Here is a 26,417-nt window from a genome sequence, read left to right as displayed (position 1 = left end):
TATTCTCAGCATCCTCACAAAACTATAATTTCTCACAGTGCTTTCCCTTCAGGCTTAGACCATGATTTTTTTGGGTGTGTGTGTGTGACGTCCTTCCCTGGTTCTCCCTGTCAGGTTCCCACCTGCTTGTGGCTACTGCCTTTCACTAGGCACCACCAGGGATACCACCAGTCCGGACCATCCTTTATATGGTTTCTCACTCCTCTCTAGCACAGATCTCACTAGATCCCCCTGCTAGGCAGCACCACCAGTCACGTCCTATAACCAATACTCCCAGAGACTTTGCCTGAGTCTCTCTCTAGCTGGTTACTTTTGTGACTGCGTGCTTATGCTGTTCCCAACCCCCTTGTATCTTTATAGATAACGCATACAACTCTGGGTTGCTCTGGATACTTGAATTGTTATTATTCCTCCCTTCACCACTGCCACCATTAGATACTGTTTCTGTTCAGCCTTGGTAATTACCTTGCCCTCCCTTCTGGTATGTATATCCCCCAGCCAAGGATCAGGCCTTTGGTAAACCAAATAAGTATTTATTAAATAACAAGATTAGTTTTAGAATGTTTCACAAGCGTATGGTTTCATCTATTCCTGTTTTGTATTTGACTTATTATTAATCAGAGCTCCAACTCCCTCTTTCTCCACACTCCTGACCTCCACCCAGATTCAACTGTCATTCTTCCATTTATACTCCCAGCCATTCAAACGCTCAGCCAATCATCCAGCATTCTACTGCTCATGTACTCCCCCTCCTCTTTCACTCCACTTACCATATGTCTTCTATATAAACAGCACTTACCATATTTACACTATAAGCAGGAACATCACAGGGGGCTCAAGGATAGTCTGTGGGACTGGAGGTTGGTGGGGACAAAGTCCTGATGAGGTCAGCTTTGATCTGAGAACTTCATGTCTAACTTCATGAGGGTGGAGGGAGAGGTGGAGGGCAGGGGCTGGGGAACAGGAGGAAAGCCAAAATGGATGAAGAGATGGAAGCAGGAGTGCGGGGGAACCCTCTGAGTAGTAACTACAGACCTCTGGCACAAGTGATCTGTCCTTTTCCTAGCAACTTGCTGGGTGGAAAGGGAGAGGAGGATAAAAGGAGTTCGCAAAAAGAGCATGAGAGAAAATACTCCTTTTGGCTCTTGTTTTGCCCACCACTGGGTTGTCTTAACCCATCACTGGCATTTGGCCCAACAGGTGTTTGAGGAAATGTGACCCTCAGCAGAAAGTGATTCATTACCTCTGATATAGAGGATGGATACCAAAAACTCACCATGCAGAAATTATCCTGCTCCTTTTATTCTGATCCCTCACCCTGAGATTTTATGTCTTCCCTAAAACCTTAGGGCCTGGAAACACATGACCCTTTAAAGCATGTTTGCAACACTTTTTGCTGAAATAAATTTGTAACACACACGTAAATGTAAAACCTACACTGTCCAGAATTTTCCTTTGCATTATAAGTTCCCCTTTCCCATTTTTTGTTAACATGGATCAAAATGCACATAATTCACATGAGAGAGGCTAAAATCGCAATTTAAGGACTTGTTCACAGTGGAATTGATGGTGTGTTTGCAGCTGTTTGCATTCCCATTTAATTTATGTAGTCCATATGACGTTATCCTCAAACACCAATCTCAGGGCTTTTCCGTTGTAAATTTGGGTTTACCCAATAAGGGGAAAATCCAATAAAGTGGGGGAAATTGAGCTCCAAATTGCTTCAGTTGGGGTTGCAGACAATTTGTTTTGGTATTTTGGAGTGGGTGGATCAATCATCACTTTCTACTACTTCCTTTTCTATGCTCTCTCGCTACTTCCTCAAGGCTTTCATTTCTTTTCCAGCAGTCCTCCTAGCTATTTCCATCATGCTCCTGGATGATGTATTTATTTTCTTTTGATCTCTCAGATTTTGCCCAAAACTAGAAAGCTGCACATTAAAGTTTTCCACACCAGATGTACTGTCCAGTGGTCCTAACTATTTCAAGTATGTGTGTGTGTATATATAGACCTCTACAATAGAGATCCTCTGCTACAGTTTCTGCCACCTAAAACTTGGACACCGAACATTAACAGGAATCCAGTCCTAGAAACCTTTCTCTTATCAATAAACAGAGTCATCAACAACCACACACCAACTCCTATTCACGACAACCTTTCAAAAGAAGAAAGAATAGCCCTAAGGAACCTTCAGATGAGAAGGGATGTTGTCATCAAGCCTGCAGATAAGGGTGGTGCTGTTGTGGTACTTAACACTACAGACTATATAGCAGAAGGTCAAAGACACCTAAGGATGAAACAACACATAGCTTTCTTGACAGATCGCAATACTTGTATCATTACATCTATACAAAACCTTACAACTAGGAAACTTCTTAAAGAGGAAACTGCTGATCTCCTTGTTAATCCAAATCCCACCCCTGGAAGGTTTTACATGCTGCCTAAAATCCACAAAGCCAACAATCCTGGTCGCCCAATTGTCTCAGGTAACAACACAGCTACTGAAAGGATTTCTCTGTACAGTGACTTAAATTTACAAAACATGGTGCAAAACCTCCCATCATATATCAAAGACACCAAGGACTTCTTGCTTAAAATTGAGCCTTTAAACAAGCAGTATCAATTCCACAACATTACTATACTAGCTACTTTAGATGTCACATCTCATTACACCAATATACCACATAATGATGGGATTCAGACTTTAAATGAGTTCCTTAACACCAGAGATATGAACAGTCCTCCAACAGAGGTTCTCACAACTTTAGCTACGCTAGTCCTGACTTGTAACAACTTTTCATTCAATGGAGAACACTACCTGCAACTACAAGGCACAGCTATGGGGAATTGCATGGCTCCATCATATGCGAATCTCTTCATGGGTAAACTGGAACAGGAGATCCTCAAAAAGGCCATCAACAAACCACTTATATGGTGGTGATACATTGATGACATCTTTATGGTCTGGACAAATGGAAAAGAGAGTTTGGAACAATTTAAAAATTACATCAACTCTATCCATCCCTCTATTAAGTTTACATTTAATAGTACAAATGACAGTCTGCACATCCCTTTTCTGGATGTCCTTCTCACCATTGAAAGCAACAAAATAGCCACTGATCTCTACAGCAAACCCACTGATGCCCACACCTATTTAAACTGGAAATCCTGCCATCCTAGGCATATAAAGGAGAACATTGTGTATAGCTTAGCTCTGAGAATCAAACTTATTTGCAACACTGAAGATAAATACCAGAGAAGGATCAGTGAACTTAAAGAACACCTTCTTCTAAGAGGATATTCTCCACATATTATCAATTGCAACATCCACCAAGCTTCCATTCTGTCCAGAGAAAACCTCCCCCATCATACTGAGGTGTCAAAGAGCAGAGAGCAACGGATTCCATTTGTGGTAGATTTCCATCCAGCATCCCCTATCACTAAGCAATCAGGGAGAGCTACCCATTGCTGGCAAACTCTGAACATCTTACTAGAGCCATCAACAGGCCTCCTGTTATAGCATTTCGCCAACCACCTAATTTGCACAGACTGTTGGTGAGAGCTGTGCTTAAGCTACCTATCACCAATCCAGGGTCTCATCCTTGTCACTCCAAACGCTGTATCACCTGTGTGTACCTCAGGGAGACAGCCACTTTTACAAGCACTAGGACAGGCAGGACATATTACATCAAACAGAACATCACCTGCAGGTCCTGCAATATAGTTTACATCATCGAGTGCAAAAGACCAGGATGTCATATCCAATACGTAGGAAAGACCACAACTGACCTACGCACGCGCTTCAGGAACCACAAGTTGGCAATTTTGACAAAAAAAAGTGGAGCAACCAGTTGCAAAGCATTTTAACATCGAGGGTCACAGCCTGTTGGACTTTTCCATTACAGCAATAGAGATGCCAGCAGATCCAGCAGCATTGACTAAAAGGGAGAACTTTTGCATTTACTCCCTGGCCACATTGGCACCCCATGGCCTGAACCTGGAGGACAGTACCACCACTACTTAGCTTCTGCAAATGAAGCCCCTCTGAGCATTCCATCCTCAAAGCTCTATAACTGCCACCTTGGTAACAGCATTTGTATGTTAGCAGCTGATGAAGGCGGAAGCTGAAATGTTTTGTTAATACAATAAAAACCTCTGTTTGGTTAATCACAATTACATTCATATATATATACACACACACATATATATACACACACATGCTTGACTGTATGGTTTTATGCATTTACTGGATGGGGATTTTTTTTAATGTGTCCAAGTGGCTATCTGCAGGCATGCCTTGTCAGTCAGCATAACAAAATCAACAAATTGGAAAGTGGGGAGAAAAATGCAAAAGGGAGTATCTACTGGTATGAACGGGAAAGACGGAAGTTGCTCCTCATATACAAATTCACATAGGTGCAAGTGTGAACTACTCTAGCCTAATTCAAATGGGGGGAAAGGAGATTAACAGCTAAATAATGTTTGGTTCATGACAGATGCTCTTGGAGGTCACTGATTCATAGGGTCGCTATAAGTCGTAATCGACTTGAAAGCACATAACAAAAACAATATTCAAATGTGGACAAGCCCTAACTCTGAAAATGCATGGTAAGGCCCCTCATCTTCCAGCACTATCTCGTGTTGCATTTTGGATACTCTGTTCATAGGGTTTTTGTGTTAAGAGGTATTCAGAGGTGGTCTGCCATTGCCTTCCTCTGAGTTTGGATGCATCTTAGTCTGGTGTCTCAGGTTTGACCATTCCACCGTGGGTGCCCCTGCTAGGAGTCTAGCCTCTTGGTCTAGACTCCTGACGGCATTGCTCTCAGCTTCTTCAACACTCTCAAACGCCCTCACCACGTTAAGGTGTGCATCCTAGAGGAATGTGTGTGTAAGTAAAGTATGTAAGTAAGTAAAGTAAGTAAGGGAATATGTAAGTAAATTTTCACTTACATATTCCCTCTTCAGAGTCACCAAAGATAAATTCACTGAAAGCATAATGCAGGGATTCTCAAACTGTGGCCCGTGGACCACCAATGGTCTGCGAGTTTGATTCAAGTGGTCTATGGAGTGGGTATGGATTTGTGGTTGAAGATGAGAGATGGCATATCCATCACATTTAATGTTTTATTGCTTCTCTTATTTCATATATTGTATTTTATTATATTACAATTTGATTTCCAAGGGATTACAATTGCTACGAAGAAAAAATCATTAAGTGGTCCACATCAGTGCTGGGAGCATCCATCCCCCAATTTAAATCAGTTATTTAAGGCATTAAAATTATTATGGAGATAAATCATTATGGAGCCTGTATTATAACTGCAGCTTAACCCTGGCTCTTGACTAAGGCCAAACTAGACATGTACTTAATTACACAACAGACAGTTTTTTTCTCCTTAACTACTTCAAGGGATGGGAGGTCCCAGGTCTCACTGGGAAAGCAGCCTGCAGGAAGGGGATAAACAGCAACAAAAATACACTAAGCATGTGCAATTTTACATTTTTAAAATTTATTTACCCATCATTTTTTTTGCTCACTTACTACCTTGGGCCAGCCACTAACTCTCAGCTTAACCTACCTCATATCGCTATTGCTCCACTGAATTCTGCGAATTCTGAGGAGACCTGGTTAGGATTGCAGCCCAAGTCCTTATATTATAGACATAAGTTTTTACTTCTTTTAACCAGTAAAGCACCATGTTCCCTCCCCCCCAAAAAAAGTACTTTTGGGGGGAAGGGAACATGGGCTGCAATCCTAACCAGGTCTCCTCAGGATTCTGAGAATTCAGTGGAGCAATATGAGGTAGGTTAAGCTGAGAGTTAGTGGCTGGCCCAAGGTAGTACGTGAGCACTTCAGAGCTTCAGCAGAATCTTAGTCTGGTCTGATTACTGCAGTTTGATTTGCCATTAAATATGAAGAGAGTCGATATGTATACATTGTACTATAAACTATACAGGGAATTTTTAAAGAGTGCCCAGGTATGTGTTTGTGGGGGGACACTCCGGGCTCTGTCCCATCACTTTTTTTGGCAAGCAGACCCCTCACGAGGTCCCTCTGCCCCTATAGCCAGAGCCAATCAGCTTGATCAATCTTCTCTCACTGCCGCTGACAAAAGAGGGGGGGAGAGGCACTGAAGCCTAAATAAGCCCAGCTGGCCCCTTCTCTTGATTCAGTTGCTTGGGTGCTGCTCAGCTCTCTGTGTGGCAGGAACTGACTGTGCTGGCTGGAAGGAAGGACGGGGAGGCAAAAGTGGCTGCATGCACATGTAGTGCAGGCTCACAAGTTGATGGCGCACAAACCAGCCATTAATTATTTTTTAAATTAATAAATAATTCTTCACTTGGCTCTTTCCCACCCCCCTGGGATGCCTTCCTGACCTCCCCTGAGGGTCCTGACCCCCAGGTTGGGAACCACTGTACTAGTGCAGGGGTTAGTGCTAGCACAACGGGATTCTCTTTCCCCTCCCCCCCACACAGACCCTTCACTGTCCCCAAATCTGCTGGGGGTGGGGTTTTGGTGAACTCCCAGAACAGATTGAAACAGGGGCAGAAGGGGGGGGGGAGAGTGTTCCATTGCACAAGGAGGAATCTGCACCATGTTGAATACAACCAGCTATCTTTTTCTGCTCTGGGCATGCACTCAGATGTACATTTGTGAGCATACCTTAAAAAAAAAGGAAGACCTTTTTACAAATGTTATCAGCCCTTACTTATCATGTTTCACAGTAGTAGACACAATGGAGGGGCAATATGCATCTCCATTTTTATTTATTTATTCATTTATTACACTTTTATACTGCCCCATAGCCGAAGCTCTCTGGGTGGTTTACAACATAAAAATCAATATAAATTCTACATTTGATTACAATTGCAGTAACAAGAAAAACAATAATTCACATTTTAAGTAAACATAACTGAACAATAAATCTCTAAGCAATATACATAACATGAGAACAAAATAAATCATATACAAACAAAAAAGAAAGAATATAACAATTATAAAATATATCTAAAAATTTCCATGAGTGTTACACTAAAAACATATATGCAATATCTCTATCAATCTCAAACTGCAATCCTGCCCCTTCAACTTCACCTTTGCCAGGAGAGTCTGTTTTAGGAGAAGACTGAGCCAAAGTAGGAACTGAACACTTCTGCCTTTTCTTTGTCATCTGTTATCATTTTGCCATCCTCATTGTGTAGATGTACCACCATTTCTTTTCTCTGTCTTTTGCTATGGATGTAACTGAAGAAAGCTTTTTTGTTGTTTTTAGCATCTCTCGCAAACCTCAGCTCATTCTCAGCTTTAGCCTTCCTGATGCCATTACTGATATTTCGCTATACTGAAATTCTGATAAAAAGTTCTTGCGCAAGACTTCTGTATTATTATTAAAATCCAAATGTATGTACTGTGATTACAGTTTCCAAGGTAATGCTTCACAATCTGTTAAGATCTGAGAAAATGGCTTCTCTGAACTGGAGTGTTGAAATTCTGACATGATGTCAGCATGGGGTAGCTGGTTGGTGGAAACAGGCACATTCATGTCATTTGGGCTGCTGGAAGCAAAATGGCTAGGCTGTGAGGAGGAGCAAATAAAAATAGAGGTATGGCAATAGAGACCACCCCCCTCACACAACAAACTGCTCAGCCCCCACAATGCACTTAATGAGCTTTCACACCAGCAGTGACTACAGAGGTATAATATTTTTTATTAAAAATCCACATTAAATGTAAAAAAAGGTATGGGCTGGCATTTTGATGATAACATCATGTGATGGGTGAGAAAAACTTGCATTCATGAGCAGTAATGATTTAACAAAAGATCTCCACCTGGAAGCCCCCTAAGGCTCCTGACCCAGTGGGAGGGGGAGCCAAACTCCCTTGTGTTCTGAAGAGATAGACTTCCACTTCCCACAAGCTGCCCTCCTCGTGAGAATCAGGCTGCCCGGTTATTTAAGAGAAATGAGATATGTGGCTGCCTGCCTATTTACCACATGTCTAAGTTTGGCTATTATTAATGGAATTTCTCTGCATGGTGAGCAAAATGATATGAAAAATAGCAAATTCAACAGCAAATAGCAAAAAAAAAAAGCAAAAACAAAGTAGAAAACTTTTCTTCCAGTACTAATAATGGAAAACAGAATCCTCTCCTTCCAAAAAATCAGAGGGGCAACTGTCTAACAACGTGGGACTGCTGTTTCCATTGTCAGGACAAGGAGTGAAGGTCTTCAGAAGCACCCCTGGTTTTTAATGGCTTTCAAAAACAAAAGTGCACTATCTATCTCATTTCTGTCTCTAATCATTGTTAAAACTAGGCTAATAACAGCCACACCAATCGTGATGCAATCTTCAGATCAGCCTATCTGCAGAGCCTTCTATAATTGGAAACAGATTCCAAGCTAGTTTCCCTTCTCACATTGAGGGCACTCTTTTTCCTAACAGAATCAAATGCTACTGGTGTTCGTTTTGTTCCAGTTCCTGGAACTGATTTATCTTCCGTAGAGATGGGAGACTGTTTTTTCACAGATAAAAATGACAATGATTAATGATTAATGTCATAGATGGGCAGACAGCAGCGCTTTGCACAAGGTTGCAAACGGATCCATCCACTCTAATACTCTGCATCAATACTGTCTCCTGGCAGTAGTGTTACTACTTTTCTCTGCACACTTCTTAGAAAACTCTTATTCTAACCCTGAGGTTTTACTGACAGGCACTTATATAGCCAGTCTCTCACTCCAGAGTCCTTTGAAAACCATGGGATCAATTTAAAAATAATTTTCAGGCTGATTTTATTTCCCCTTTTGTAAAATTAACTTTAAGTCTCTCATATATCACAGAGGCATTTAATTACTTGTTTAAACACTAATTTCTAAACCCAGGAGGGCAAACACATCAACAAAACAATTTAACAACAATAACAAAAAGCATTCTAAAAATAATTTAAAACATTCTGAAAACAGTCGCTTTAAAATATTCTAAAAACAATTTATTTATTTATTTATCTATTGTATTTGTATACCGCCCCATAGCCGAAGCTCTCTGGGCGGTTTACAGTACCTAAAAACACTAAAAACACATATACACATTTATATGTAGGTAAGTAAAAGCATTATAAAAGCTGTTACAGATAAAAACACTCTTTCATCCAGTGATCTCCAGATTGCCAGGATCAGTCTCTTTCAGCCATCAAATGCCTGGGTAACTAGGAATGATTTCACATTCCTCCTAAAAGTAATGATGGACAGGTGCATCTCACTGGGGAGGGCATTCCACATACGGGAGCCACCTAAGGTTTATCCTAAGCTTTTTTTTCTTACGGCACAAGCAGCCAGCTCACTGCCCACCCCCGAACTAGTGAAGTAATTAGTCCCATAATATTTATTTATTTATTTATTTATTTTGTTATACTTGTATACCGCCCCATAGCCAAAGCTTTCTGGGCAGTTTACAGTAACTAAAAACATTAAAACAAATACAATTTAAAACAGATCTTATAAAAACAATTTAAATCACAATTTAAAAATTTAAATGCTAAAATTCCTGGGAGAAGAGGAAAGTCTTGACCTGGTGCCAAAAAGGTAACAGGCGCACCTCATCAGCCACATCATTCCATAATTTGGGGGCCACCACTGAGAAGGCCCTATCCCTTGTTGCCACCCTCCGAGCTTCCCTTGGAGTAGGCACCCGGAAGAGGGCCTTTGATCTTGAACGTAGTTCGTATCAGGAGAGGCGTTCCATCAGGTATTGTGGTCCCAAGCTTTGTAAGGCTTTATAGGTCAAAACCAGCACCTTGAATAGATCTCGGAAACATACACGCAGCCAGTGCAAGCGGGCCAGAATCGGTTTTATATGTTCGGACCGTCTGGTCCCTGTTACCAATCTGGCTGCTGCATTTTGCACAAGCTGCAGTTTCCGAACCGTCTTCAAAGGCAGCCCCATGTAGAGTGCATTGCAGTAATCTAATTTGGAGGTTACCAGAGCATGGACAACTGAAGCCAGGTTATCCCTACCCAGATAGGGATGTAGTTGAGCCACCAACCAAAGTTGGTAGAAGGCACTCCGTGCCACCAAGGCTACCTGATTATACTATTAATATAGATAGATAGAAGAATTTATTACAGTCATAGACCAAACAAGAACATTAAGATATTTATGAAACCAACATTTATCACTAAAACATCACTTTAAAAACCAAACATTTTCCTTTCCACTTTTCCTATAAGACTTAAAATTATGCTTGACATTTCAGCAAAGTAGGAATTTATCTAACTAGTCAGGTGCACCACGAGGAGCATCAGTTTCTGTGAAATATTTTACAGAACAAACAACATCAGCAGAGTATAATAATATTACATTCAATTAATAGAAGCTACTGAGAATCTCGCACAAGGTAAGCAGACACCACAATCTTCCTGACACAGATAGCGGCAGCACAGAAACTAGCTACCGTAGCTGTCACAAAAGAGACGTGATCAGACAAAAGATAACCCACAGCGAAGCTTTCGTGTCTAGGAGGAATTCTCTGCAAAATTGGTGTAATTAGAATGGGTCGGAGATCATGATAAAAAGGGCAGTGGAGTAACACATGACAAACCAACTCCACTGCATCATTGCCACATGGGCATTTCCGTTCGTCATATTTGATTTTTTTGCAATCTGCCCTCCAAGAGTGTCGATGCTAATACATTAAATTTTGCAAGGGTAAACGCCCTCCTAGACCTTGGGACAGTCAAATTAAACAAATAATGAGCCGGAGCAAATAACCCTGTATTAAACCTAAGTTCTGGGTATGTTTCTGTCCTGGTTAAATGGGCTTGTAATTCTATGTCATAAATTCTTTGGAAAATGAGGGATTTTGCTTTGGAGAAACCCAATGTCAAAATCATAGGTAGAGAGAACCCTAAAGATAATAACTTGCTTGATAGAGACTATTTCCATTTTGAGCAAAAAGCATCAGTTAACAATGTTAGCCATAGTTTAAATTTAAGCAACCAAATGCAGGCCTCGATCATAATGAGACCTGCTTCTAGGCGCAATATGGAGTTAGGGACACAGGATGGAATACCGAGAACTGATCTCAAAAATTTTGTCCGAACTACCTCCAAAGGCACGTAGTCATTATAAGTACCTATTTGGGCACCATATAATAGCTGGGCGATTACTTTGGCCTCAAAAATCTGAATAGCGGAAGTAACATACTGTCCTCCTTTGTTATAATAAAAGGAAAGAAGCGCCTTAGTGGTTCTATGAGCATTGGCAATAGCATTGTTTACTTGGGGTTGCCAGGATCCTGAGGAATGAAATATCATCCCAAGATATCTAAAGGATTTAACCTGCTGTATAGGATGATCGGTGATATGCCAATGGTGATTTAATCTTCTTCTGGAAAAGACCACAACTTTTGATTTGTTATGGTCAATTTCCAGGAGCTCATTCTTGCAGTAACTAGCAAGGGCATTCATTAATCGTCTCAACCCTACAGGGGTCAACGAGAGGAGAACAATATCATCGGCATATAGGAGAATAGATATAGGCCTCTTGGATAAACTGGGATAATGATTTCCTATAGATGACAGAGTATTAACCAAGGAGTTGATATATAGATTAAACAGCCTGGGAGCCAAAATGCATCCCTGTTTAACGCCTTTGAATGTTGGAATGACCAGCGCTATTGCATCTAATTCGTAAATAGGTGGATTCATATAGACAACGTATTAGAGCAAGCAGGCATCTGTCTATATTAATAGACACTAGCTTTTCCCAAAGTATATATCTAGGTATCATATCGAAGGGTGCCTTAAAATCGATAAATGCTGTATAAAGAGCTCCTCCAGGGGGTGTTGAATATTTTTCTATCAGATGGGATAAGACAAGACCGTGATCCATTGTGGAGCGACCAGCTCTAAATCCCGCCTGTTCTTCTTCAAGAATATTTTCTTGTTCCGTCCAAGTTTGACATTTGTCACTTAAGTGGCTGGCATAGATCTTGCTGATAATATTTAACAGACTGATCAGTCTGTAATTGGCTGGATCAGATCTAGAACCTTTTTTGAAGATTGGAATAATTATTGCCAAGCCCCCGTCATCTGGAATGACAATGTCAGAGTCAATACGTTTGAATAGGGTAGCTAGAACCGGCACCCACCAGTCAACATTAGCTTTGAAAAGCTCTGGTGGAATATTATCTGATCCAGGTGCTTTTCCTGTTTTCAATTTAGCAATTAGATTGACTATTTCTTTAGAGGTGACAGGCGGCCATTCAGAGAAATTGTGACCCTGGGACTTGATAGGCTGATAATATACCTGTTCTCTTGCATAGATTTTAGTGAAGTGGTCTTCCCATATATTATCACTGATATATGATAATCCAAGTTAGGCGCGGAACTAAGCCAACCCTTTGCAACTAATTTCCAAAAGGTAGATGAATCCTTTACTCTGGATGCTTTTAACAGACATTGCCAGTCTTCTTTTTGTGCCAGAGCTTTTTTGACTTTAATTAACTGTTTATAACGTTTTTTCTCCTCCATCCATTGTAAAAATAGTGGAGGGAAATTGGTGTCTCTATAAGCTCTATACTTTGCAATAAGGAGTTTCTTCTGAGCAATCATGATCGAACCAAGATTTGGAATAGCAGATAGATCTAGAGGGCTTAGATGCCACTTTGGGTAAAATGTTCTTTTGAAGGATCGATATCAGTTGTTGGAATTTATCTAGAGCAGAATCAGCGGAGGTTGTAGCTATAAGCGCATCACGCAATGACAGGCAGCGTTCAGAGTTTAATAGCCAGTGTCCAATTTGGCCGACCATCTGATGCGTGCCACTCGCACTTCAAATTCCTCATTAAGGATTGGTCTTTGGTCAATATAAATGGGTTGGTTGCCACAAGACAGAGAAAAAGAAAGCGGTAAGTGGTCGCTTTCAGGGCGATTTTCCACAATACAGGTGGTTACGGCATGAAAGAGCTCTTGGAAGACGATGAAGTAGTCTATAGTAAATACTCTAGCACCAGATGCAAAAGTGAATTCACCGTTGTTATCTCCATTGGCTCGTCGGTTTACCAGAGTCAGGTTCAGATTGTTCGTCAGCTGCATCAGACAAAGCCCAGGATAGTTAATGCCTCCGTCTTTTAAGTGTCTGGTCGGAATGTTAAACATATCCCCTATTACTGGCAGAGGTTCATTAAATCGGGAGTAAAGGGCTTCATCAGATGGGCTGATTCTTGCGTTAAAGTCCCCTGCTAAAATGACCATGGCGGTTGGGAATAAAATGGAAAACTTAGCAATATATTCCTCTACCCTTAGCTTTGCTGTCTTCGCAGATTTGTTTTGACAGCATGGAGGTAAGTATATATTTACAATCAATATCTGAGCCCAGGTAAAATTGAGGACTATTGAGACGGCCAGCCCTGCCAGCGGGACCATGTTAATAATAGTGGCTCGTAAGATGGTAGAAATGAGCAAACACAGTCCTCCTTTAGGCCGTCCACCCTTGGTACTTGAGATTGCTGACTGCGTATAGGACATATATCAATTCAGGTGGATTTCCCCACTTGACCATGTCTCCTGCAACAGGATGACATCATGTTTTTTGAGGTAGTCTAGAAAGTTTGGGTCATAGGATTTGTTCTTCCACCCAGCGATATTCCATGACAAAAATGCCAAATTTGCCATAGGCTGCTTAGCTGGTTGTCAGATTAAAATAAATTGAGCAGATGGATAAGTTTGCTTTATCATTAAAGTAGGTGGTATGACCATCGAAGGCTCAATGGAAGTGATTTCCTCCAAAGATGGGTCCATCCTACTTACATTAGATATTATTGGCTTCTGGGTAATTGGTAAAGAGTTATTAAAGTTGCCTACTTTCTGTGGGGAACCAACTTCATTAGCGTCAAGCTTTCTCATATCCGTCAATAAAGAACAGCAGGTAGCATGTGAGGGAGAGGAAGCAATTTCTATTAATATAAGCTTATGAAGATTTTAAAGGAGCCAATCTTTATCTTCACTTTCTATTTCTTTTTATCTTTTCTCATCTGTTTCTTTTTTAAAAACCACCTACCTCTTTGTTAAATCCCGTATGCCCAACTGCACAAAAACATATTTCACACTGCACAATTTATTTTGACACTGCACAAATGTGTCTAGTTGCGTGTTAGAATAAACCCTGAAAAGGCCAACCAGGCAGTGGTTGCACCACCAACAAGACCTCATCGGCCGACTGTAGGGTCCAAGACAATTGATAATGAGGAAGGTGCTCCAGGTCAGAAGGCACTCTCCGAACTACTGGGGAAGAACAAAGGACAAGGACAAGTAGCGCTGTGACTAATGACGCAGCTGGTTCAAAGCCGAAAGGAAGCCCAGAGGCTGATGTGCACAGATGTGAAAGGAGAGTCCAGAGTTGTACACAATAGGAACATGGAATGTGAGAAGCATGAACCAGGGAAAGTTAAAAACTGTCAAGCAAGAAATGGCACGTATCAACATTACAATACTTGGTGTGAGAGAATTAAACTGGATGAGAATGGGACATTTTCAATCAAGCAATTACAAAATATTTTATGCAGGAAATGAGAATTTAAGAAGAAATGGGGTTGCTTTAATAGTGAGAAGTGATGTAGCAAAAACAATTAAGAGCTATAATGCAAGGTTATATCAATGATAATGAGATTAAACGGGAAACCTATTAACATAACCAACATCCAAGTCTACGCTCCAACGGCAAACACAGAAGAAGAGGAACTGGAGAGATTTTATGCAGAAATACAGGAAGAAATTGATCACACACCAAGACAAGATATTCTGATAACCATGGGGACTGGAATGCAAAAGTAGGGAACAGAGAAGAACTAGGAATTGTAGGAAAATGGGGCTTAGGAGATAAAAATGAAGCAGGAGAGAAAGACTTATTGAATTCTGGGAAGCCAATAATTTGTTACTTCCAAACACATTTTTTGAGCAACTGAAAAGACGACTGTACACGTGGACATCACCAAATGGTCAATATAGGAATTCACATTGATTATATAATTGGTAGCAGAAGATGGAGAAGTTCCATACTTTCTGCGAAAACAAGACCAGGAGCAGACTGTGGTACAGATCATGAACTGGTCGTATCGAAAATCAGAATAAAGCTGAAGAACAGCAAAGCAATCATAATGCCAAAATACAATTTAAATAACATCCCAGAAGCATCAAGTAAGGAACAGGCTTGAGGCTTTAAACTTAGTTAACCAGAAGAACTATGGATTGAAGTCAGAGACATTATCAGGGAAGAATGCAAAAAGACAATACCTCTAGTTAAAAAGAGAAAGACCACAATGGATGACTGACAAAACTCTTAAAATGGTTAAAGAGAAAAGGAAAGCAAAAGCAAAAGGAGACAGAAACACGGTCAGAACCCTATATGCAATAATACAGCGACTAGTATGTAGGGACAAAGAAAACTATTACAATAGTTACTGTATAGAAATAGGACAACAAAAAAGGTAGCCCTATTCCAAAAGATTAGAGAAATTAAAGGGAAATTTAAATTTAGGGATGTTGAATAATCAACAGGGGAACACACTGATTGACTGAGATGAAATAAAAGGAAGATGGAAACAATACCCTGAAGAACTCTATAAAAGAGATGATAACAGGATGACAGATTCATTCATGGAGGAACTGTATGATGAAGAACCAGAAATTTTAGAATGTGAGGTGAAAGCTGCTCTTAAAAAAATTGAAAGAAACAAATCACCAGGAACAGATGGCATACCAATAGAGTTGCTACAAGCTACTGAGACTGAATCTGTCCATATTTTGACAAAAATTTGTCAAGAAATATGGAAAACTAAACAATGGCCCACAGACTGGAAGCGTTCAATATACATCCCAATTCCAAAGAAAGGGGATCCCAGGGAATGCAGTAATTATCAAACTATTGCCTTAATATCCCAGTAGATAGAGCAGGTGACCCTGTTGAAGCCATTGTCATGCTGTATATTGGGCATATTGGGCTCTTAACACAGTTGTCCCAAGCGCCCTCTCTGGCATTGTAGAGCCCATTTTGCATCTTGGTACACCTATGAACTAAGGGCTGGATGACAGCTATAGCGCAAGTGGCAAAAGACGTGCTGTGAGGCTGATTGGGCACAAGTAATATATCATAACTGTGCCTGTTGTGCAGCAGTGAGGGCGGTGAAGAAGACCTACTTCTCTGCCACCATTGCATGCTCAAGTAGCCATCCAGTGGAGCTTTTCCGTCTTGTCAGGGGTCTGTTGACCCTTCGGAGGCCCACTGTGAATTGTTTGCAAGGCACTTTGAGGGTAAAGTTGCTCATCTCCGTAGCAATCTTGATGCCCCATTCACATCTACTGTAGTCCCCAGTGAGGTGTCCATTACAACGTCTGCTGCAACCTCTTGAGATTGGTTTCAGTTGATGCGGGCCAATGACTTGGACAAGGTGCATGCGACGATGCTGCCAGCAATGTGTTCTCTTGACCCTTGCCCTTCTTGGCTTATTAAAGCTTGCTGAAGGGGTTTGACCAAGTGGATCTAGGGTGTAGTCAGCACGTCATTGCAGGAGGGCGTGGTTCCAGCCACCCTGAAAGAGGTGCTGAGTCCTGCTCCTGAAAAAGCCCACTCTGGACTCACTGAAACCAAGTCTAGGTCTGAGTGATTTAAAGCAAGGTAAAAGCTCACTTTCTTTCAGGTAAAATCACACTCATGCAGCACAAAGTGCTGAGCAAGCTGCACTAAGCTAAACTCTGCTAATTTGCTAAATCTCTAATTGGTCTACCAGCCATTGGAGATCCCAACAGGTTACTGGGCCTAGAGCTTGGTTTTGAGTTGCGTGCATTGAAAACCTGCTGGACAAGTTTTGCAAAGAGCTGTGTGCTACAATGGAGGCTTAGGAAGGAAACGTTTAGGACAGGAAACAATGGCAGAAGAGTCAGTCTTCAAAGCTTCCCTTGGGAAACTGAATGAAACTAACTATCCCCTGTGGAGTGTTCGAGTTAAAAGGTACCTGGAAGAAGAAGGTTTGTGGAAAATCCTTTCTCAAGAAAAACCTGGAGCCGAGGACCAAGAAGTTGCAGCATGGGAGAATTCAAAAGTTATGAGTATTTTTATAGCATGTCTAAATGATAAGGCTCTGAATGAATGCCTGGAATGTGAGACTGCTAAAGAGATTTGGGGGAAATCTTAAGAAAATGCATCAAAAGTCTTCAAAAACATACTATGTTCATGTATAAAACACTGTTTACACAGAGAAAAGCTACCAATCAGTCTCTTGAACAGCATATAGACAAATTCACATCTTTAATCTGAGATCTTGAAAGATGTGCCCAAATTATAACTGAGGAGCAGAAATTAGCAACTTTATTTGCAACTTTTGGAAATGATTAAAATTTTCAAATGATTGTGTGCATTCTGGAACAATCAGGAAAATTATTCCAAGAATCTCTAGCATCTCTGAAGGAGTTTGGTTTTAAACAGAGAAATAGTGAACCCAGGGAAAGTGTTAATGAACTGTCTTATTTATTTTATTTATTTATTATTTAATTTATATCCTGCCCTTCCTCCCAGCAGGAGCCCAGGGCGGCAAACAAAAGCAGTAACAAAGGACATCTTGCAGACAAAAGATGATGAGTCATCATTCAAAGCCCTTAAGGCAGCCTTTCCCAACTAGTGGGCCACCAGATGTTGTTGGACCACAATTCCCATCTTTCCTGACCATTGGCGATGCTGGTTGAGGCTGATGGGAGTTGTGGTCCAACAACATCTGGTGGCCCACTAGTTGGGAAAGGCTGCCTTAAGGCAACAGGGCAGCAATAAAACAGAGAGACAAAAGGAGAATACACATCTTTTCAAAAATTGCCCAAGAAAACTTAGAGCACAGAAGAGCAATTTTAAAGACAAGAAAAGAGATCCAAAATGGAAACAGTCTAGTTTTAATATTTCTGATGAGGAAAAGACCAAAACAAGTGGCAGAATTCTTTTTTGTCTCTGGGGTGAGCTATCATATTAATAATAATAAAAAAATTGTTTAACATTTTGAGACCTTGTTCAAGAAAAGTTTATTTGCCTTCAGGACAATGGATTGAAGTAGAGGCAGTAGGGAATGTAATGTTGTTATGCAACACACCAAAAGATGCTAGAGAGCTTGAATTTAAGGAATCATTCTTCATTCCTGAATTTCCGGGCAGTTTAGTGAGTGTACCTACCACCTTCATGAAATTTGGGGCTTATTTGCATTTCTTTAATAATATTTGCAATGCTTTTGATGGAGATGAAATTTGCTGCACAACAAAGCTCAAAGGTGGATTTTTAGAACTGCAATGTTACCCACCTATGCATGCCAACAATGTTAGAGATGAATGTGGTGTAGGTTGCGCTTGTGTCTGGCATGGAAGATTGGCACATGCCAATCTTTCTAGAATTAATGCCCTAGAGAAGGACAGTTTGGCTACTGGGCTACTGGTGGGATATAAGTAAGCAAGTAAATAAATAAATAATTGAAAATGCAAATCTACAGAAAAGTGTGAATGCTGTTTGAAAGCTAAGAGTACAAACCCAAGTTTTCCTAAGAAAAGTGAGAGGAAAACTAAAAGGCCTCTAGAATTGATTCACACTGAAGTATGTGGACCCTTAAAGGTGGAAACTGTCATTATTCAAGATATACTGTTATGTACCTCTTGAGAGAGAAGTCAAGTACTTTAGAAATTCAAAGACTGTGTTCGAGCTGTCTCCAGTAAGTTTGGCTACAAGCCAAAAATATAAAGATCTGACAATGGTGGAGAATTAGTATCCCAAAACATGGAAGATTTCTTGTGCAAGGAAGGATAGAACACCAGACCACTGTCTCACATAGTCCACCACAGAATGGGATCACAGAACACTGGAACAGGTCCAATATGGAAATGCTTCACTGTTTATTAGAAGATGTGCAGTTACCACAGAAGTACTCAGGAGAAACAGCGGTTATTGCCACCTACCTGCAGAATTGGCTTCAGTGTGAATAGAATGTTTGCAGCTGGCATTGAGCCCTTATTGCGGATGGTGCATATAGAAAATGGAGGTAAAAACAGCATCTTTAGTACAAAGTAATGCTCTTATGTGGGTAAGCCCTGGATTACTAACAGTTCTTACTGTACCTTTTCATGTAGCCTTTTGCCTGTTAAAAGTGCTTCTTTACTGACTATATGGTAGTACTAGTCATTAATATTTTGACTTTACAGATGGAGAACTGAAGCTGAGAAGGGGAAGAAGGTACTCCTACTAGGGTACTCCTACTAGGTTCCTACTGGGAGGAAGGGTGGGATATAAATCAAATGGTTGGCCACTGTGAGAACAGGATGCTGGACTAGATGAGCCACTGGCCTGATCCAGCAGGCTCTTCTTATGTTCTTAAATAATAAATAAAATAAGGTAAGAGGAGAGAGTGTGTAACTGACTCACGTACCAGGATCACACAATTAGTCCATGATAGAAGTGGCAACCTAGAACTCATCTTTATTGATTCTAGAATTCCCAGATCCATGTCCAGCCTCCAGCTTTCTATTTGTGGGCCACATGAATGATGATCTTGATGCACATACCCTCTCTCAACCAGGCCTCTCTTCTCCTTCGCACCTGTTGTCTGCTTGCATACCCCACCATACACAGCTTTTGTTGTTTTTGTCTTAAACAAATCGCTTAATTTCAAGTCCTGAAAGTCTGAGTAAAATCAGATTATTATTATGTGCTTTGTTGCTGTGAGAACCCTCTGGCATGCCTTGCCTGAGACAAAGGGGGTCATTCACTACATCCCTCAGGAGGGCGTGGGAACAGGCAGTGGATCTGTGGGAGGGACAAAGGCAGACCCCAAAGCCACAGCCGGAGCAAGGAAATGATTTGAACCTTGCAGTTTTGAGACAGAATGAATACTCAAGGGATGTGGATGGAGAGGATCATACCCCACCCTTCTCTACTCTGCTTCTGCCGGATTTCACCCAAAATAAACTGGGGAAGTTATAAATGGAAAAGGTGCAAGCGATGTCAGAATTACCGGATATTAAGAAGAGGAGTTCCAGAAGCAGCTTTACATAGTACTTCAAAATGTCAGGGGAGAACTATGTATTATACCCAACCCAGGACTATTGCCCAATACTGCAGCCCTCTGTTGAATTCCTCCCCTCTTGCTCATAGCATATAGGATCACCATGTGACTTTCCCCAGCCCCACTCTACCTCATGGGAAAATGTATGATGAGAGAACATACAGGAAGTGATCCTATATGTCAGTGGTGGGGAACCTGGTGAGAAACTTGTGGCCCTTAAGTTGTTGTTGGATTCCAACTCCCATCAGCCCCAGTCAGCATGGTCAACAGGGATGGTGAGAATTGCAGTCCAACAACATCTGAAGGGCACAAGTTCCTCACCACTGCTATATGTAGTAGAGGAAAGGGTAGAACCTTGACACAGGGACACCATTTTTGGCAGCAATTCCATGTCATGTGTAATGTGTAGTTCTGCCCTCAATATATCTCACTCTAATTGATTCTGTGGGTCTTCTCTTTAATTCTATGGTTACTATGGGACTTGTTTATTCTGTCATTTGTACTGGAGTTTGGTGTTCTGCAGAGTGCAGACATGAGTAGTCTGGTAAGACTGGTGACTGAAAGAATAAATCAACTTTAGGTTTATTACAACAGGGAAAATAAGGCCATTCTGACTACAGGCATACATGTGGTCACTGTAGAGCCATGAGGCTAGTACCCATACACGCAATCTCTGACTAGCTAGAAAAGGAAGTAAAGCCTTCTCAGTGGTGGCCCCCGAATTATGGAATAGTCTCCCCGAGGAGGTGCGCTTGGCACCGACACTACCATCTTTTCGGCGCCAAGTTAAGACCTTTCTCTTCTCTGAGGCATTTTAATGTAATTTAATTTAATTTTAAATTGTTGTAATCTGATTTTATATTGTACAGTTTTTATATACTTGTTCTATTAGATTGTGTAATTTTATTGTATTTTTGATGTTCACCGCCCAGAGAGCTATCGCTAGTCGGGCGGTATATAAATTTAATAAATAAATAAATAAATAAATAAATAAAAAACAGTTATTACTAAAGAAGGAATCAGTAAGGGAAGAATAGGTTGCCTTTTTGTCTATCGTTCCCCACTGTTTCAAGTTACTTGTTACAAGCATTGGTGTTTTACGCCTAACAATTTGAAGTGGACATCACCAGATGGTTGAAGTAATTAGGGGTAGAGTTCAGAGGATTCCAAGACAGCTGTCTTGATACAGAGTTAGAGGGAAGGTCACATCCTTTTAGCACATTGTTAGTATTGGTTTAGTGGGAGTTATTAGGCTAGAGACATAATAATATTTAAGACCGTTGAAGGTAGTATGAATAACAAAGCTACAGCTGTCCATGATGTACTGTACAGACTCCTATTGTTCCATTATTATTTCTTGTTAAATAGGGTTTGAAGGCTTTGAAGTACTACAAAAACCTGCAAAACTATTTGATCATGCATAATAGTGAGGTAGGTGTGACCACTGGGGCAATTGTGCCTCTAAACAGGGCTGGCATAACATGGTAAGCAAGGAAAGCATGGCATGAGGGTGTAATGCTTGAGGGGCGCCAGAGGCGCCCCTAAGCCTGCAAAAAAAAAATTAAAACGCCTGGAAACACGCTCTTCTCACATGCCCTCCCTCACTTCTGCCTCTCCGCTCGCAGTCGCTCCAACTCCACCGCTGCCGCCGCCAGCCCCCTCCGGCAGCTCCTGACATCAGTTTCGCCTCCGGGGTCTGCCGAAGCAGATGGGGAGCGGAACGCCAGAGGCGCCTCATCCCAGCCCCAGGAGCGCGTCCCCTTGGCGACCATCTGCAGCCTTGGGGCGTGCTGGTCTCTCTGTTCCACTCACTCGGCAGAGGCTGCTTGCCAGCTGGTTTGCGCTTTGCGCGTAGGCAGGAACGGAGGCGACATCAGGAGAGAAGGGATGGGGAAGGTTATGGGGGGGAAGAGACCTGTACCTTGGGGAGATCAGGGGCGGCGCGGGGCCTCTTTGCGACAGGCCCCATTTCAAACGGCAGGACCGTCGGCTTGGAAACGTGTGCCTCTCTGTGCAGAGGCAGTCCGTCCAGCCGCTAGGTTTCGTTTGGGTTCCAACTTTCTTCTGAGGGCCAAACTAGACGGGACCGGGGTGATCGATCACTTTGTCTCTGGTTCAAAGCAGCTGTTTGAGCCGGGGTTGGGATTTAGATCAGGGTCGCAGCACTGGGGAAGGATCTGCCAACCCTTTCTCTCTCTGTGGTGGGACGGCGTTTGGAATGCTGTGTGCAGTTCTGGTCGCCTTACATCAAAAAGGATATTATTGAGTTGGAAAAGGTTCAGATAAGGGCAACCAAAACGATCAAGGGGATGGAGGGACTCCCCTGTGAGGAAAGGTTGCAGCATTGGGGGCTTTTTAGTTCAAAGAAAAGGTCAGTAAGAGGTGACATGATAGACGTGTATACAATTATGCATGGCATAGAGAAGGGGAAGTTTTTCTGCCTCTCTCATAAAACTAGAACTTGTGGACATCCAAAGAAGCTGAATGTTGGAAGATTCAGGACCAGTAGTGTAGTGGCATATTCAGAGGTGTGGGGTCTCTTCATGTTAGTCACAACCACACTGCTCCCCCCCCCCTTTTTTTTGCTGCTGGGTCCAGCGCAGGAATCCAAATCAAAGCATTCCCAACAGGTGGCTGTCCAGCTACCTCTTGAATGCCTCCAGTGGAGAGCCCATACCTCTCTAGGTAATTGGTTCAATTGTCCTATGGCTCTAACAGGAAGTTTTTCCTGATGTTCAGTCGATATCTGGCTCCCTGCAACTTGAGCCCATTATTCCATGTCCTGCACTCTGGGGCAATCAAAAAGAGATCCCGGCCCTCCTCTGTGTGGCAACCTTTCATGTACTTGAAGAGTGCTATCATATCTCCCCTCAGTCTTCTCCAGGCTAAACATGTCCAGTTCTTTCAGTGTCTCCTCATAGGGCTTTGTTTCCAGTGCCCTCCTCTTAACCTGTTTCCAGTTTGTCTGCATCCTTCTTGAAGTGAGGAGACCAGAACTGGATGCAGTACTCAAGATGAGGCCTAACCAGTGCTGAATATAGGGGAACTAATACTTCATGCGATTTGGAAACTATACTTTTGTTAATGCAGCCTAAAATAGCATTTGCCTTTTTTGCAGCCACATCACACTGTTGGCTCATATTCAGCTTGTGATCAACAACAATTCCAAGATCCTTCTCACATGTACCATTGCTGAGCCAAGTATCCCCCATCTTATAACTATGCATTTGGTTTCTTTTTTCTAGGTGTAGAATTTTGCATTTATCCCTGTTGAATTTCATTCTGTTGCTTTCCCAATGCTCCAGCCTATCAAGGTCCCACTGAATTTTGTTTCTGTCTTCCACAGTATTAGCTGTGCCCCCCCCCAATTTTGTATCATCTGCAAATTTGATAAGCATGCTCTGTACCTCCTCATCCAAGTTGTTAATAAAAATGTTGAAGAGCACTGGGTCCAGGACCGAGCCCTGTGGTACCCCACTTGAACTATATCAACTGTTTTAATATTGTTGCTTCCTCCCTGCTAAAACAAGATCAGCACAGCACATGTCTTGTTTCTGTTATTTGGGCTGATTGAAGATACTGCCACCACTCACCATATGTTCAGAGGCACGTTACCAAATTCTTCCAAGTTACAAAGGAAGTGGATTGAACTGTGAAAGACCAACCCAAATTGTCTTGGCATTTTTACAAATATGTAGGACACTACACAGGGCCACATTATGACTTTCGTGGGCCCCTTCCTCCATAATAATATCAATATTAAAAATATTTTTGATATAACTTTAAATACTTCAACGTTTATTTTTTTTCTGTTTTAGGCAAAATTTAATAGATTTTCGTGGGCCCTAAAAATTTCATTTTTTTCTGATGTGAGAAATTTTTTAAAAAGATTTTCTTCGACCCTAGAAGTTCATTTTTTCTTCTGATTTTAAAAGAAATTAAAACATTTTCATGGGCCCCTAAAAGTATCGTGGGCCCTAGGCACTGTGGCTACTGTGCCTAATGGATAAATTGGCCCTGGCAGTACAATATCTCACAGAGGAGGTCAGGTCTCCTGCTCCCCTGGTGCATTCACTATAGCTGCCCAATTTCCCTGCTTTTTAAAGTTTGATAGAAATAACTGTTCTTAAACCGCAAGGTTTTTTTGCCTGTTAGTGAATACAAATCAAGTAAAGAATTGAGGAAAGTTATAATTTTAGCATTTCATACTCCAGTGAACAGGAACCAAAATAAAAAATGGGATAAACAAACTGAAAACAAACAAATCCCAACTCCACTGTAGCAAGGTTCATGTACACTGCCAAGTACTGGCTCAGCCTGCAGGAAAGAAGGGTGGGCGGTGGAGACTATGTCTAACACTAGATCCTCTCCCGCCACAGGGTAAATATGAATAGTAGCTTTTGTAGGTTATGACTACCCATGTAGTGATCTTGTTTCTGACATATGAGCATACCATTCAGGGTAGAAAGCATACACAGACAACAATATTAACATTCAGTTGTCAATACTGTTATAGGATTGGGGGGTTGGTCTGGATGATGTCTGTGGTTTTGTTATCTGTAGATACGCAGTTTGTGTTAGAGATCATTTCATAAGTTAATAGTTCTGGCCAAGCCAGCCTCTTTGTTTGTTTATGGGCCTGTTGAGTGGCCACATGTCTAAATGTGTGGTCCAACAAAGTCCTGTTGCTATGCTGTCCGCCATCCTGGGGCCAGGAGGTAGCCTGTGTGTGTCACTTAGTTGGAGGTGAAGCTGGAAAGCCTCTCTCTCTGTTCTGAACCCCAAGCCATAGCTTGGAAGACTCCTCTAGAAGCCTAATGAGAAAGCAGGATCCATTGGAGTGTTAATGCTGTGAGCCCCTCCATTTTATGCTCAGGTTGCCTATATGTGTAAATAAAACTATATATCCTAAAGACACCACAGTCTCTGCTGACCATCATTCTAAGGAAACCAAACCCTGTATAAGCACAGGAACCTCTGAAAGATTGGAGTGCACTTTCTAGGGTGAAGGCATTGCACCTGCTCCTCTACCCACCAGTGGCATCATGAGGGGGGTGCGGACCGCACCAGGTGACACCATCAGTGGGGGGTGATTCTCAACTTCAAAAAAAAAGTTTCTAGGTGGTCCGGTTCTCGAGATATACATAAAAACGTAGCCGCCCCCGTTAAATCTTTTTTTAAACTACTGTATAGCACTTCGTAGTTTTAACCCCGCCCATTCAGGATTGCAGCCAATCAGTGAAGTGTTTGTTTGACCTGTGGCAGTGTCTAGTAAACCTCATTGCAAGGCCAGAAAATGGTGGTTTCCCCCCGTTTATCTGAACATCTCATAAATTGGGTAAGTATATACATTTCAGTTTTTTCCCCTCTTGTGTGTAGGAGTCAGATCCTGGGCAGTGTTTTGCAAACCTTCCCAATACTTGCTTTTGTGGGGGTAAAAGCATTGCTAATCCCATATCTCCAGAGTAAATCCCATTGAATTCAATAGGATTTACTTTTGAGTAGACATGGTTATGAATGTGCTGAAAATCAATGGGACTTTGGAGTGAATGTAAAAAAGAATTGTGTTTGTGTTCTCTTTCTGCCCCCCCCCTCCTCCAGTCCTATTTTAAAGCAAGTAGGCAGGGCTTACTTAGGTATTACAGTTTTTATTCTGTAGGAAACTAATACTGATTTTTTAAAAACTAATACTGATTTTTCTGCAATGACCAACTGGTTTGACAATAAACTATTATATGGGTTGTATTATACATATCTAGTGTGTGTGTGTGTAGTCTTTCCAACAACCCTGTGAGGTAGGGTTGGAAACCAAGGCAGCTCACAACAAGAAATAAAGCCATTTAAAATCCAATAACCATAAAGCAAGACTAAACAGTTGGAAAACAGCCTAAAGAGGCATGATTCTGAATTTTGGGTTGGGTGAATGAAGTTTATTTATTTATTATTTGATTTATATCCCACCCTTCCTCCCAGTAGGAGCCCAGGGCGGCAAACAAAAGCACTAAAAGCACTTTAAAACATCATAAAAACAGACTTTAAAATATATTAAATCATCTTTGAAAATATTTTTTAAAAGTTTTAAAAAAACATTAAAAAAAAAAAAAGGCTTAAAAACATATTAAAAAGCAACTCCAACACAGACTCAGACTGGGATAAGGTCTCAATTTAAAAGAACAAGTTGAAAGAACAAGTTCCTTATCACTTGAGGCTGTAGTTCTCTGCACACTTCCCAGTTTGAGTAAGCCCCATTGAATACATTGGGATTTGCTTCTGAGTAAACAAACATCGGATTGCACTATAAAAATATTTACAGATTGTGTAATTCATAAACATATC

At 41.4% G+C, this 26,417-nt stretch overlaps 1 protein-coding gene across 1 annotated transcript in view; it reads left to right on the top strand.

Moving 5' to 3' along the window:
* The window catches only part of LOC133388029 (regulator of G-protein signaling 5-like), a 68,425-nt gene that overhangs the window by 14,338 nt on the left and 27,670 nt on the right, over window positions 1-26,417 (top strand). The window lies entirely within an intron of this gene.

The sequence above is a fragment of the Rhineura floridana genome, chromosome 6, assembly GCF_030035675.1.
Source record: "Rhineura floridana isolate rRhiFlo1 chromosome 6, rRhiFlo1.hap2, whole genome shotgun sequence".
Classification (NCBI taxonomy): Eukaryota; Metazoa; Chordata; class Lepidosauria; order Squamata; family Rhineuridae; genus Rhineura; species Rhineura floridana.
This window is presented reverse-complemented; position numbering and strand designations above follow the sequence as displayed.